The sequence below is a fragment of the Thalassophryne amazonica genome, chromosome 6, assembly GCF_902500255.1.
Source record: "Thalassophryne amazonica chromosome 6, fThaAma1.1, whole genome shotgun sequence".
Taxonomy (NCBI): Eukaryota; Metazoa; Chordata; class Actinopteri; order Batrachoidiformes; family Batrachoididae; genus Thalassophryne; species Thalassophryne amazonica.
Window position 1 is genome coordinate 105,311,797 of NC_047108.1, and position 12,397 is coordinate 105,324,193.

General features: G+C 40.8%; 1 long non-coding RNA gene and 1 pseudogene across 1 annotated transcript; both read left to right on the forward strand.

Moving 5' to 3' along the window:
- The window catches only part of LOC117512852, a 421,938-nt pseudogene that overhangs the window by 173,331 nt on the left and 236,210 nt on the right, over positions 1-12,397 (forward strand).
- Positions 877-2,314, forward strand: LOC117512853. The gene is made up of 3 exons (XR_004561396.1): positions 877-1,240; positions 1,489-1,580; positions 1,984-2,314. It is a non-coding gene; the product is annotated as an uncharacterized LOC117512853 (long non-coding RNA).

A 12,397-nucleotide genomic window follows, 5' to 3' on the forward strand; every position in this document is an offset into this window, starting at 1 on the left:
TCTGAGAAATAGTTATATTACTTAAAAAATGTTTATGTTTAAGAAAATGCAGCTTTACACCGCTGCTCCCCTCTTTTAGCTCCGGGTGATAGCGTAGCATGTGGGCTTGCAGATTTGAAGTGTTTCTGAAGTACTTGACTTTCATTTTGCAGATTCTGCACACTGCATAAGTCATGTCAAGCTCCTTCTTACGCAGCAAATAATAAAATCCAAAATGCACCCAAACATTTGCCTTCAGCAAAGACGGTGCTGGCTGAATTAGCTCTTCGTCTGCCATGCTAAGCTACAGCCACTGAACTCTGCAGCATATGAGTGTTTGAAGCATGCCGGACCACCCCCCTCGCGCGGGACGCTGTAGTACGGAAGCCGTTGCCTGACAAACAGTACACGCAGCGAGTAAGCAAGATTATGTTTAAAAAATGCTTTTAAAAAAATCGATTCTTGGACATTTTGGATCGATTCAGAATCGTAATAAATAAGAATCACGATTCGGACGTGAATCGATTTTTTTCCGACACCCCTAGTGTTCGGGGCTTTAGTGTTGTGCAGCCCTTTAACAGTTTTTTGCATCATCATCATCATCACACTACAAAAAGCTGCGAAAGAAGAGTGGTAAACACAAGCTGCGTTTACATAGACCAAAAGTAATCTGATTGAACAATCAGATTGAACAATCGGATCAAAATCACGCCATGTAAACAGCTCCATCTGATTAGAATAGCCCAATCCGATCGAAATTACGATCGGGTTAGAGGAGGTGGTGTAACCCTGTTTTTAACTCGATCGCGTTCCATGTAAACGGCACGTCGGATTGTCCGCCTGTGAGGAGCCTTACTGCGCATGTCTGTTACGTCACATCACAACGTGACGCTTCCTGCTCTGTGTTCGCGGAAATGGCGACAGAAAAAACACAGCTGGACTTTACGAGAGACAACACTCCTCAACGTTTTAAACGAATTTAAAATAAGTGGAAAAGTTTGACGGACGTAAGTTGGCAGCACAGACTTGTTGTGTCCGGAGTCAGCAGGTCAGTGGAGCAAATTAAAAACCGCTGGGAAGCAACGAGTGCTTTCTACAAGGAGAAGCTAAACGAGGAGAAGCGGCGCTGCTCCAACCAGCTTCACTTATTATGAATTAATGGAGTAATAATCGGAGGACGACCCTCTCCAAGGAGCACACTGGAGTAGAAGTCGGTTTTCCACCGGAGGAAAGTTCACCCGAGACACCGGAAAGCCTGGAGGTAAGTCCTGATAAAATCACGCTAACTCAACATTCCTTTTTTTTTTTTTTTTTTTTTTTTTCAAGACGTACTTTGAGCCAAATGTGTGGCTTTAGTTCAAGTTAATGTTGGGGATTCATGTTAAGTTATCCCATAAGTTTATTTGCGGAGTAAAGTGCATGAACACAGTCTGATCATCGAGTTAACCAACACTCTTTATCCTCGTTCACTTTAGTGCATCACGTTAATTTCTGCTCTCATATATACAGATGATGATGATGTAAACAGCACGTCAGAGGAAATTGATGACAGCAGCTTAACACAACCTGAAGACCACACACAGGAGGCTCCAGACAAAAAAGTGAGTTTTTTTTTAAAGAGTACTTTGCTGCAAAATAAGACCGTAGTGAGTTATTGAAATTTTCTGTAGAGCTTGTTGAAAAAAATAATGTTCAAGTCATGGCATATTTATTTATTTATTTATTTGGAGTGCTTTATTTTTTTAGAAATGGTAATATTACAAAGTTCCAGCAGAATATGACAGTTAATATCCTTTAGACAGTTGAGACACAAACATATTTTCATTTCAATTTTGTTTTCCTGTTTTGAGCTTTGTGAAGTCAAAAGCTGCGTGGACGAGTTACAACATATTTGAATATAGAAGCAGGATGATTATTTGGTATAATACATGACTGAGAGATCCACAAAGAGAAAAACATAAACCCTCTTTTTCTTTGCTAACTGAAATTATACATTCTTTTTAGATCAAAAGTCATCATCTGGTGATGCCAAGCTCCTGGGTGATCGGTCAGCCCAGCAGAGATCTTTCCTGGACAACATGCAACAGCAGCATGAGAGGAATCTGGAAAGAGAAGAGAGGCTTCTTTCCAGGTTTATGGAAGAAAGTACCCGCTCAACTGAAAGCATTATAGGGCAACGGTTTGATGGTCTTCAGGCTCTCCTTTCTCAATCCTACTCATCAGCTCCACATTTACATGAACAAAGTTAGTCTGGGACCTCGCTGAGACAAGCATGTAACAGCCCGAAAATGACCACTCGTCCCAAGTGTTACTTCAAATACAGCTGGATTTTCTAAACTGCAGCAGCTGTAGGTTTTCCAAGGTACTCGGTATGCTCAGAATGACCAGTACATGTTTAGAAGGGTCATAGAAGAGTGTAAAATTTCTCATTTTTTTATTTTAAGAAAAAAACATTAGGTCAAACGACCTACATACAGTCTGGAATCGCTACATATTTAGTATCTTAAACTTTCTGTTGTGGATGTTCCCTGATAATCTTTAAAACATTTAAAAGATAAGATACAAGGTTTGTTTTGTATTTGTATTTTCCACTTTAAATGCATATTGATAACAGGACTGAAAATAAAAAAATTTCATATTTGGAAAATGTTCATTTTCTTTGGATGTGTGGTAATACGTTGACCCACTTATTTTAGCCATTTTCTCTTAAAATATCAAAATAGAAACTTTACACTTTTGTTTGACCCTCCCAAAAATGTACTGGTTATTTTCAACATGTTCAACACCTTGGAAAATCTCTCGCTGCTGCTGTTTAGAAAATACATCTGTATTTGAAGTAACACTTGGGATGAAAAAGGGTGTGGGCATTTTGGGCTGTTTGTCCTGGATAGAGATTTTGGCACATATCTCAAGTTGTTTATTGGTGTCATATTAGTCTGGAACAGGTGAGTTAACCTCTCCTAAATGATGTGCAAGCATCTCAGCTTGGTCCTCTACTAAGTCCACTGTTTCATCACCAATCACAGCGAGCCACCTGACCACCCAACCCAACTTACCACCTGCCACTTCGGCACATGCAGAATAATCAAAATAACAGTGGAAACGTTGACTACAGTCTACACAACATGTAGAAATTGAATATAAGAAACTGGCCCTGATGTTTAGTTTCTTCAGATTTTTCCTGATAGTATGTTATTGGGGTTTGGTTTTATGATCTGACATCACAGTAATGCCAGTTTAAGAAGTAATGCCAAGCTCTGATGTAAGTGATTCAAAGTTTTTAGCACTATATTTTATTTTTAACCAAATTGTTGTGGTGCTGCCAGGTTTTTATTTGATATATGTGTATGGAAGAAAGTTGTATTCACTTGAATAAAAAAAGAGAAAATGTTTTTTTTTTTCTTTTTTTTTTTGTTAATGGAGATGACCATTTCGGAGAGGGAAGTGATTGCTTGCGTTGTTCCTCTCATTTTGACAGAAATTAGGAAGTGCACAGCAGGTTGCTATCACTGGTGTAAAGCTGAAGTGAAAATCTCTTGTCTTCAGTAGCACCCTCCACCTCGACTTCAAAATCCCTAAAGTGTTTTCTACTGTTACACAGAGTGAGCTGAGGTTCACATTAACAAATTTCTCCTCTGGGTTCAGATGTGTAGAATTTATGCAGCCTTTCAGCAACCAGTCGAGGAGTGGATCTGCAGGGTCACCAATGATTTGCAGCCGTACGTCTTCGCCCTCAGTGTTTTTCACACCCTAAAACAGAAAATGGTTATTTTAAAATTCTGATGCTTAATGAGTCATTATATTCTTAAGAATAAATCAGGCGAACAAAGCACAGGGTGTAGTGGATATGACTTTTTTCCTCTTAAGTTTGAAAGGTATTTGGCAGTTGTTGACCTCTCAAAAGGTCTGAATGGCACAAAACATTGGAATCTTGGGCTTTTCCAGGCATTTTGCAATGATGTTGCAAAATCTCAAAGCAAACAACTTGTTTTAGTTGAGTAAAGTAAGTAGGAAATGTAAAAAGGCCTCACACACAAGGTTTGTTTCATTTATTCATGAAACTGCTTTATTGTCATATTTTGCAAAAGTTCATTGTTTAAAATAAGTTTTGTGAGATTTCATAGTGGACTCTACCTAAAAGCCACAGAAAAAAAAGTTAGCAGGTCATAAAAGTGGTAGCTGTGACGTTATTGATTGTGGGTCAATGAAAACGACAGACGTTCAGAAATAACCTACCTGCATGTGTCTGTGAGTCCCGTCAGTTATTTGAGGAATATGATGCGTTTCCTCAAAGCTCCGTCTAATCTCCAAGGCTTCTTTTTCATTTGGCTCGTAAATCAGCTGTTTCATCCGTCGGTGTTTTCATTACGGCTTTCCGTGCTACATCACGTAAAAACACATTCCGCCGCACTCGTTTCTTTCTGAACAAGTCCTGAAGAAGAAGGATGTGCCTCTGATGCTGCAGTTTCAAAAGAAATGCGCAAAAAATAACAGTAATCTTGATTACGCCGGCTTACAAATCCATTGTTCATACGGGCGGGCTTCCAGGTACAACTCATTTGCGTATGTCACAAACGGCAGACGTCACAACGCAAAGCATTATGGGATTGCTCTACTGACTGAATCGGATCGTAACCACGGTGCATGTAAACGCACAGCAAGCGGATCACTTTAGGGCACGTTCATGTAAACAGGACAATCTGATCCACCAATCGGATAGAATTCAATCAGATCAGAAATAAAGTGTCCATGTAAACGTAGCTACAGTTACTGTCGTTGAGACCGGATGAAGCCTTTAAGTCACACAGCTGGAGTAGCAGCAGCAGCTGGCCATGTATTCCCAAAAGACTGCAGAACTGCGTGTGACCTGACTGTTACTTCTTGACAGTACAGCCAGTACAGAAATCTGTAGAGGGCAGTCACAGCTGATTGATGTTTCTTTCTGTAGGGTTTTTTTTTTTTTATCTTTTTTTTTCTCCCATCACATTTCAACCTTGAATACAGCATAGTCTTTTAAAGGCAACCCGTTGAATCCTTTCAGACAGTAATGTGATGTCAGGACTCTATGCTACAAGAAGTTGTTGCTGTTTCTGGCAAATACTGTGAATACTGTTTCTCATTTATGTAGAGAGTCAGCTTTGATATCTGTGTTTTGACTTTCCCTCTTCCTCATTCTTTCCTGACTATCTTTGTTGCAAAGCTGTCTGATGGAGCAAAGTGAACTTTCTCTGTGTGCAGCCCATCTCTTATTTATATGGAGTATGAGGCGGATGGCATGTCAAAGAGCCAAACACTGTGCAAAAGCCTGTGGAGTTAACATACATAATGTTGGCTTGCTAGATTTGACACTGAGTAATACCACAGCGCTGCAGATGCAAATCTGTGGTGCCTCATTCTCTCCTTGCCTTTACTTGTCATTCTTCTTCATTAGTGTTTTCATTCAAAAGAACCTCACAGTAAGCTGCATCCAGCATGGTGCTGGGCAGCCAGCATTTATCCCAGCAAAACTCAATTACTGAGTTACCCTTTTCCTTTTTCTCTCTCTCACACTCTTCTGCATTCAAAACCTTGACACACTTTTATCATTTGTCATAACAGTGTCCTAATGTCGAATATCCCAGCATTTATTCATTCTACACTATGCTCTTCATGAGGGCACCAGGGGCAGAAAGGGAACATGGACATAACTGGCATCAATCACAAGCTATTTAACCATTTGGCTTGTTCTCGTCATGTACAGTGTGAAGTAGCTTTTCCTTGACTTTTGTTTGAATGCAGACTTTTTCTTTTTGAGATGCTGGAAGACCCTTTTCTCTTACGATCCTGGAAATATCAATGAAAACTGCTCTCCCAGTTGTACTTGCAGGGTCCTTGAAGATACTATTATGGTCTTTTAGTAAACTGGAGCCGAATTTCAGTTTTGTAGCGCAGGAGTAATAAATTGTTCAGATCAGGCTGGCTGGAAACATTTTTATTCATGGCCAAAGAAATGATCTGTATCCCTGGAGTGATATCTCTTTAAGCGTTGTATCAAACTAATATTGGAATTTAAAGATTTATACCCATTTGTTTTTTCACAAAATTGAATTTGTGTCAAAATGTAGTAACGATAAAGCGGCTTTATTTCTGTGGTATATCCCCGTCATTTCACCCACTTCAGTTTGCCTACCGCCCCGACCGCTCCACTGAGGATGCTGTATCCTACGCCCTTTACCTAAGGCTGGAACACCTGGAAAAACAAAACACCTATGACCGAATGTTGTTTGTGGGCTTAAGCTCCCCATTCCCCCAACAGCTGGTGACCAAACTGGGCGCAATGGGTCTGAGTACACCCACGTGGCAGCTGAATTCTGGACTTTCTCACCAGCAGAACACAGTCTGTACAGGTGAGAAGCAACACCTCTGACACCATCTGGCTGAGCACTGGCTCCCCTCAGGGCTGTGTGTTGAGCCCACTCCTCTTCACCCTGATGACCCATGACTGTGATGCTAACTACGCTATCAACCACATCATCAAGTATGCAGATGACATGACAGTGGTGGATCTGATTCAGTACAATGAGAAACTGGCATACAGTGAGGAGATGGAACATCTGGTGGGCTGGTGCACCAAGAACAATCTTGACCTGAATGTCGACAAGACAAAGAAGGTCATTGTTAATTTCAGAAGGAACCGGCCCACCCACACACCTCGCTCCATGGAGGCCCTGCTGTAGAGATCGTCCAGAACACCAAGTTCCTGAGGGTGCACGTGTCCGTCGACTTGGACCTGTCACACTGACCAAGAAAGCCTACCAGTGACTGCACTTCCTCAGATGGCTAAGGAGAGCTCACCTTCCCCCTTACACTTTCTACAGGGGCACGGTCGAGAGCATCCTAACAAGCTGCATCTCTATCTGGCATGAGAGCTGCACTGCCATGGACCGTAAGGCCCTGCAAAGAATGGTGAGAGCCACTGAGAAGGTCATTGGCACTCCCATCAAGGACAGTACCCACAGCCGCTACCTGTCACAAGCCACAAAAATCATTGCAGACCCCACACATTCCAACCACAGACTGTTCTCCCTTCTGCCCTCAGGCAGATGTTATCGGGGCATTCAGAGCAGAATATCCAGGTTCTGCAAAAGCTTCTTCCCCTTCCCCAGACTCCTGAAGTCTCATTAACCCCCCCCCCTAAACACACACACACACACACACACACACACACACACACACACACACACACACACACACACACACACACACACACAACTCCACCCCTTCCCCCCATATTGAGTACATGCTTACATTCTAACTGCATTCCCTTGCACATTCCAGTATTTATATTTATTGCCCACCTGTTATTTACTATATATACACACGTGTCTTTAGTATATTCTGTTATTCATAATATTTATAATAGATTCTAGAGTATTAATGTTATACTCTCTTTACAGTTTTGCAGAGCAAACATCCCAGTCCGCTTGAATTTTGTGGCCTTTGTTCATTTTAAAATATGTCCAATCTGCTGATTTCTCTCTTCCACTTTCCTTCAGTCCATTGTGAGCTTAGTTATCTTAGGTAAGTACAATAATATGAGGCAGTGTCCTTAACAAATATTCAATCATCAATATTTGTGCATCCTTCACATTCCACTTTAGTTAGGTAGAAATGTTAAAATAATAGGGTTTTTTTGTTTGTTAGTAATATGGTTCATTAATTCCTGTGCGATTCAATGCAGAATTGTAGTAAAACTTGAACACCGGAATATCAACCCTGATTCATGCATTTGTCTCTTGGACTACTGCAATGTTCTATTTTCTAGTTTACCGCAGTCCAGCATTAGGCTGCTGCCAGACTTTTGACATGAAGTAGAAAGTTTGACCACATTACACTCATTTTGGCATCTCTTCACTGGCTTCCTGTCCCTGTGAGATCACATTTTAAGGTTCTGCTACTAACCTATAAAATTGTTCATGGACTGGCACCTCCCTATTTCGCTGACCTAATTAAACCCTATGTATCGGCCCAGGCTTTACGTTCTCAGGGTGCAGGACTACCGTATTTTCCGGACTATAAGCCTCTACTTTTTTCCCACGCTTTTAACCATGCGGCTTATAATGAGGTGCGGCTTTTCTGTGGATTTTTCTTCACCAGCCAGGGTGCACTTTAGCAGAAAGTGAAAAAAACGAGACAGCTGGGAAGTCAAAGTTGGAAATCAAAGAAGAAAGCACTAATTTTCATTTAGCACATGCAAGCAGCAGGCACGACAGAGAATTTTTTTCAAACCCATACCCCCTCATCATGGAAACCACATGAAGTGGTTCATATGATGCCGCATTTAAGTTGAAGGCCATTGATCTGGCAGTACAGGAAGGAAATAGAGCTGCTGCATGTAAGCTTGGCGTGAATGAATCCATGATTCGGCGCTGGAGACGGCAGCGGGAAGAACTCATTCAATGCCAGAAGACTTGAAAGGCTTTCAGAGGACATAAAGGCAGGTGGCCTGAACTTGAAAATGTTCTTGAGGACTGGGTTAACACTCAGAGAGCAGGTGGCCGAGGTGTATCCACCGTGCAAATCCGGCTGAAAGCCAGATCAGTCGCCCACAAAATGAATATTGACGATTTTAACGGAGGACCGTCCTGGTTTCAGATTCATGAGAAGAAAGAGCCTGTCCATCAAGGTGCGGACAACTCTCTGTCAGCAACTCTCCCCGGACTACCAGGAAAAAGTTGCAAATTTCTGACAATTTGTTGAAACAAAGATCGCAGAGAACGCCATAGGAGCAGACAACATTATAAATATGGATGAAGTGCCATTGACATTTGATCTGCCTCTGACCAGGACTGTAAACAAGACAGGTGCATCATCCATTATGGAGAAAACCACCGGACACAAGAGGACACATTTCACCTGTGTCCTGGGCTGCACCACATCTGGAAAGAAGCTTCCCCCGATGGTAATTTTTAAGCACAAAACTCTGCCAAAAGACCAACTCCCGAAGGACATTGTGGTTAAAGTGAACCAGAAAGGATGGATGCTAGAAAGTCTAATGAAGGTCTGGTTAACGGAGTGCTACGGAAAGCGCCCAGGAGGATTTTTTTCATTGGAAAAAAGCGCTGCTTGTTTTGGACAGTATGAGGGGCCCACATCACCGATTCAGTGAAAGCAGCCATCAAGAGAACCAACTCAATTCCTGCTGTGATTCCTGGAGGTACAACAAAGTTTTTGCAACCCCTGGACATCAGTGTGAATCGAGCGTTTAAAACAGCACTCCGGGGTGAATGGGAGGCTTGGATGACTAGCGGCGATAAATCCTTCACAAAAACTGGCCTCATGCGAAGAGCATCATTTTCTAATGTCTGTCAGTGGATCCTAACAGCGTGGAGCAGCGTGAAGGAATCTCCCATCACCAATGGGTTCCGAAAGGCTGGACTACTGCGTGAAGAGGGCACCACAGCTTCAGAGCCAGCTTCACCCCGGGATGACAGCGACACGGAGACCAACACTGACATCGACACAGAAAAGGTATGTGACGAAGCTCTTCTGAGGCTGTTCAACTCCAACACTGAAGAAGATGACTTCAGTGGTTTTAGTGCGCAGGATGACGATGAATAAACCAATCAGTAACTTTCCTGTTTTGTTTGATCAGCACTTTTATGCTACAGGCACCATTCGGAAACTAATGAGTTTAGTCAAACTATGTAATCAGTTCAGTAGATATCAGCGGCTTTTAGCCCGGTGCGGCTTATATATATACATTTCCATTTTTTTTTTACTTTGTGGGTGCGGCTTATATTGAGGTGCGCTCTATAGTCCGGAAAATACCTACATTCTGTCTAAAGGGTGAATAAAAAGTCTGCGGGTCACCGAGCTTTCTCTTATGATCTCCCTGTGTCAATAAAACAGTCAGATCTGTCCAGAATTAAGACGCACTTATTTTCCCTTTTGTATGGCTAGCATGCTGGCATAGTATGTTACTATGCTTTTTACTCTTTTTTTTTTTTTTTTTTTTTTTAATTAATTTTATTATGAAACGGAGTGGGCCGCGGCCTCAACTTGAGCTAAATTCTGGGTCTTTTAATGAAGCTTAGGGCTAGTGGCTGGCAATCACCTTAGTATTTCTTTTGTTTTTCTTGTTGCTTAATGCTGACAAATTATACTGTATTTGTTGTCTTTCTGATGCCTGCGTTTTGTGATTTGTTTTGTAATTTGTGTCATTAGCATGGCCCAAGCAGAGGGTCACCCCTTTGAGTCTGGTCTGCTTGAGGTTTCTTCCTCAGAGGGAGTTTTTTCTTACCACTGTCACCTGTATGCTTGCTCTGGGGGTTGGTAAGGTTAGACCTTACTTGTGTGAAGCGCCTTGAGGCAACTTTGTTGTGATTTGGTGCTATATTCATGAAAATAAATTGAAATTGAATTGAAATTAATATTAATTAATTTCAGTTCAATTTTTACTTTTATTTTTTACAACATTTTAGTTGTAAAAAAATAAGAGTTGTTATTATTGTTATTATTTGCAAAAACTAAATTTCTAAAATGTCCTCAAAAGTGGACCTAAACTGTAATGGAATTGAGGGGGGCTGTTCCATCACACATGTGCAGTCTCTTTTAGCAGGAAGAAAGCATATGATGAGAAGAAAAGCTTGTGTATTTATGTGAAACATGGTACCTGGTAAAGAAGTAAGATTTTATCACATGTGCCATCCATCGGGAAACAGACTTTGTGTGCATATTTGTAAGAAGGCAAAACTGAAACATGTTTTTAAAACTTATTCTGCTGTTCTGCTTTGCTACTGTGTTTTCGCTGCATCAGCACTGTGCTATGAAACACAGTGAGACGCTGGGCTCTGTTGATAACCTGATTTTTCTACTTAAAGTGCTCTATTAGTGGGGTGGCATGGCAAAACAATTGTCCATTCTTGGATAAAAGCATCAATTTTGGCACACATATTCTAAATTAACTAATGTTTATTTTCAGATATGGGGCCATCCTGGAGCTGACCTCTCATGAGCTACAGGGGTCAATAAAGAATTACACAGGGGTCAAAATTTTAAAATGCTCCAGTCATGTTGAAACCTATACCACATTATTTGTCCAATCATAACAATTCCAGAAAGGTATAGTTTGGACTATCTATGACTGAATGTTCTGGAGTTAGGCCTATCGGGTGAAAACAGCACAAATATTGTGGTGACAAAGGTCAGTTTCAGTTTGTACAGGGGTCAAAAGTTAAAGTTGCTCCAGTTTTTGTAAAAAGTAATGCAAATTATTGGGAATAGTTTTGACTGTGTTGAATGCTTGGTCTCCAGAGTAAAGGTCAAACAAGGTTGACGTCCATTGGATTCTATGACATGTGACATATGTTACCCTGTAACATGATAACTAAGCATGTTGCAAACTATTCCTTTTTAAAATGCTATTAACGCAACCAATAATTTGTATCATTGTTTTCTTACCAAAATTGGAGCAACTTTAGGTTTTGACCCGTGTACAAACTGAAACTGACCTTTGTCACCATTTTTGCTGTTTTTACGTCATAATTCATAGATGGTCCAAACTATACGTTTTTGGAATTGTTATGAGCAGACCGCTGTGTAATTCTTTACTGGCCCTTGTAGCTCATTAGAAGTCAGCTCCAGGATGGCCCCATATCTGAAAATAAACATTAGTTAATTTAGAATATGAGTGCCAGATTTGATGCTTTTATCACAAAATGCACAATTGTTATGGAAATTTTACTTAAACTACTCCACTATATGCTGCTGCTGCTAAAAAGCAGACCAACTGGTTGCCACATTGAGCGCCAGTATGTCAAAAACATTGGGATGGGAATACCAGTACACATGCCACATGTCTTATACCATGAACCTGCATGGAACGCTCAACTACATTATTTTGAATGACTAAACATTTTACAGAAACTTCATTTTTGGACTAAATTTATTAGTCACTGTGTAGCTTTCTCTCAAACACATTTACAACCTTTCACTTTCTTAATATAAAAGTAGGGTGACTACAACCCCTGGCAATAATTATGGAATCACCGGCCTCGGCGGATGTTCATTCAGTTTAATTTTGTAGAAAAAAAGCAGATCACAGACATGACACAAAACTAAAGTCATTTCAAATGGCAACTTTCTGGCTTTAAGAAACACTATAAGAAATCAGGAAAAAAAAAATTGTGGCAGTCAGTAACGGTTACTTTTTAGACCAAGCAGAGGAAAGGAAATGGGATTTACATACAGAAAAGCCAAACGAAAGCCATCATTAACACCTAAACATAAAAAAACAAGGTTACAATGGGCTAAGGAAAAGCAATCGTGGACAGTGGATGACTGGATGAAAGTCATATTCAGTGATGAATCTCGAATCTGCATTGGGCAAGGTGGTGATGCTGGAACTTTTGTTTAGTGCTGTTCCAATTAGATTTAT